Source organism: Rattus norvegicus, chromosome 1 (genome assembly GCF_036323735.1).
Source record: "Rattus norvegicus strain BN/NHsdMcwi chromosome 1, GRCr8, whole genome shotgun sequence".
Taxonomy (NCBI): Eukaryota; Metazoa; Chordata; class Mammalia; order Rodentia; family Muridae; genus Rattus; species Rattus norvegicus.
The window spans coordinates 22,887,299-22,890,803 of record NC_086019.1 but is presented as its reverse complement, the minus strand read 5'-3'; the positions used below and the strand labels follow the sequence as shown (position 1 = coordinate 22,890,803).

At 42.6% G+C, this 3,505-nt stretch overlaps 1 pseudogene; it reads left to right on the top strand.

The window, feature by feature from the left end:
- Nucleotides 1–2,718: 2,718 nt before the first annotated feature.
- Mrpl30-ps10 (mitochondrial ribosomal protein L30, pseudogene 10) lies at nt 2,719–3,278 on the top strand (annotated as a pseudogene).
- The last annotated feature ends 227 nt before the right edge of the window (nt 3,279–3,505 follow it).

The following is a 3,505-nucleotide window of genomic DNA, read 5'->3' as shown; positions in this document are numbered from 1 at the left end:
CATGAAGACTTTGTCACCAGACGCACAAGAAAGTAAGAGCTGATTTCCGTTGTCCAGTTTTTCTGTTATCACTAAATGAGTCCAGAAAGGAAGAGGTGGGGCAAATTATCAAGAGAGAGGCAGAACTGAAATTGCTCTATCAAGTAATGGAGCTGCTCCTTGTTTTTTGTTTTTATGGGACAGAGTCTTGCTATGTTTGTTGTATTGCTCTGACTGGCCCGGAACTCAGTATGTAGAATAGGCTGGCCTTGAACTCACAGAGATCCTCTTGCCTCTGCATCCAGAGTCCTGGGATTGAAGGCATGGACCATTGTGCCTGGCAGGACCACCTTTTCAGGAGCAAAAAGCATCTTTTTCATGGTTCTATAGATGAAGCATGGTTCATGTATTCCCCTTTATTAAGTGTTTTAACACACAGGAGACTAAGGACAATGTGGAAATTCACATTGTTACATGGACTGAAATCTGGCAAAGAATACAAAGTTAAAATGATAATAGTTTTTTTTTAATTTCATTTCAACTTTTAATGTTAGATCATTTCTAGAGGGACTGTTGTCTAGAAGTTACAGACCTTTTAAATGAGGTGAGAAAATAAAGCTAAAGTTGCCAGGTCTCTTTTAAAAGTGTACTGGCTGATTTTGTATGGCAACTTGACCCAATACAATGTAGGGTCATCAGAGAGGAAGGAGCCTCAGTGGAGGAAATGCCTCTGTGAGGTCCAGTTGTAAGGCAACTTCTTCAATTACTGATTTATGAGGTGGGCTCAGCCCATGGTGGGTGATGCCATCCCTGGGCTAATGGTCATCCATTTATAAGAAAGCAGACTGAGCAAGCCATGGGGAGAAAGCCAGCAAACAGCACCCTCAATGGACACTCCATGAGCTCCTGCTTCCAGGTTCCTGCCCTGTTTGATTTCCTGTCCTGATTTTCTTTGATGAAACAGCAGCGTGGACGTGTAAGCCAAATAGACCCTTTCCTCCGCAACTTACTTTTCTATCATGGTGTTTTGTGGCAGCAATAGAAACCCAGAAGCTGGGGTTGGGGATTTAGCTCAGTGGTAGAGCGCTTGCCTAGCAAGCGCAAGGCCCTGGGTTCGGACCCCAGCTCCAAAAAAAAGAAAAAAGAAAGAAAAAAAAAAGAAACCCAGAGGCTAAAAAGCACTTAAAAAAAAAAGAAAAGAAATATTCTATTTCCAAAATGAGAGTTCAGAGTGTGTGTGTGGGGGGGGGGAGGGAGGGAGAAAGAGGAAGAGGAGGAGAGGGGAGGAAGAGAGAGAGAGAGAGAGAGAGAGAGAGAGAGAGAGAGAGAGAGAGAGAGAGAGAGAGAGAGAGAGAGAGAGAGAGAGAGAGAGAGCAAGCGCTCTGGTTCTTTACTGCAGTGCAGCTGTAATTGAGGAACAGGCGCCATCGTGTGGCACAGACGAAAAATAACTCCGTTGACCATGCTTCACATTTGTATTCTTGCTCTTAGAGCTGAGCTAGCTCAAAAGAGACAGGTAACAGAAGTTTTTGTTTTTGTTTTTGTTTTTGTTTTCGTTTTGTTTTCAAACACTTGGAACTTTCTGAATCTATCCAGAACGGCTCCAAGCTAGTGAGAATTTAGTGCCCTCTTGTGGTTGATATGTTACTTTGCAGAGAGAATGGTAAATTTGTGGAATCAATCCCAACTTTAGTAAGGGAAGATTTGATTAAAGGGTTGTAGGTTATAGAGAGGAAGAAGCAAGAATTTCTGGGGTGCGATTATAAAAATAGATTGCAGATAATGTACTGTACACCTTTAAAATAAAAGAAAAGATTTGAGAAGTTTCACTACAAATTAGAATGCAGTATGGCCAGCTGCCTCAAGCTCTTGTCTGTCAGTCAGTCTGTCAGTCATCTATCTATCATCTATCTATCTATCTATCTATCTATCTATCTATCTATCTATCTATCTATCTATCTATCTATCTCATCAAACTGGCAAAGTAGCCAAGACTTACCTTGATCCTTTGTGTCCAACCCCTCGGTGACATAATTATAGATTCCTATAATTATAGATTCCATAATTATATATCACCATGCATGGTTTAACTAAAATTTTATGTTTCCTATTAATCTGTTATAAGGCAGACAATAAATTCCATCTTATATGCTGTTTAAAACAAATTTTTGCAAACCTGTAGTGGCTGGTTTTAGGACACTTGACACAAGTTAAAGTCATCTGAGAGGAGTGAACCTCAATTAAGAAAGTTCCTCCATAAATTTGGGCTGCAGGCAAGCTTGTGGATCATTTTCTTAATTATTAATTGATGGTGGATGACTCAACCCACTGTGAGTGTTGTCACCCCTGGGAGAGTGGTCTTGAGTTCTATAAGAAAGCAGGCCAAGGAAGCCATGGGGAGAAAGCCAGTAAGCAGTAGCCCTCCATGACGTCTGCATCAGTTCCTGCTTCCAGGTCTCTGCCCTGCTTGAATTCCTGTCCTGACTTCTTCCAGTGATGGACCATGATCTGAATCTGTAAGCCAAACCAACTCCTTTTTCCCCACCTTGCTTTGTGACCTTGGTGTTTTGTCATAGTAATAGAAACCCTAATTAAGACAAGTTGATATGATCTTAGTGAGTGAGTGTTGTGATAGTCCTGGCCATGTTTCTGGGAGGTTGTAGAAAGAGTTTGGAACTTTGGCTAGAAAAGTATTGAGTACTGAGGGCTCAGAGTGGGATGTTCTGTGGGAGCTTGGAAGATAAAAATGTTGAGAACAGGGCATTCGGAGTGGACACAGTGGTCGCTGCCTCTGAAGAGAAGAATTCCCACACCTATGGCTGGGGTTCTGTGCTCAGTATTTCAGAGGCCTCCAGGCAGACTACAGACTGTGAAGAAAGGTGCAGAATCCTTCATTGGTACAGAGTGGATTTGTCACAAATTTACTACATCAAGAATTCCAGATAAAGTATTTCAGTCTAGACCTGAAGATCATGGAAAAATACGGTGGAGACCCCCAGAACCCCCATAAACTGCACATTGTTACAAGAATAAGAAGCACAAAGAGGCGTTCATACTGGGAGAAAGATACGATCAAGATGCTGGGACTGCAGAAGGCACACAGCCCTCAAATTCACAAGAACATCCTGTCGGTGAATGCAAAGCTTAAAGTGGTTAAACACTTGATACGCATCCAGCCCCTGAAGCTGCCACAGGGACTTCCCACAGAAGAGACCATGTCCAGCACGTGCCTCAAGAGCACTGGGGAGTTGGTGGTGCAGTAGCATCTGAAGCCTGTGGAGCAGGAAGCAAAGTCCTGAGGCCGCACAGATTCAGCTCACAGATGGACTTCCTGAGGAAACCATTCTCATTGAAGTATGTTAATCCAGTCAGAAAAAAAAAATGTTGAGAACAGTGCAGAAGATGGGGGCTGGTTTGCGAAGTTTCAGAGGGAAATTTCAACCTCTTGTCAGGGCTGGTTATAATTTTGATTTACACTGATTTGATTCTCATTGGATGAGAAGGAAGGGAAGGCTGAGGAAAACCT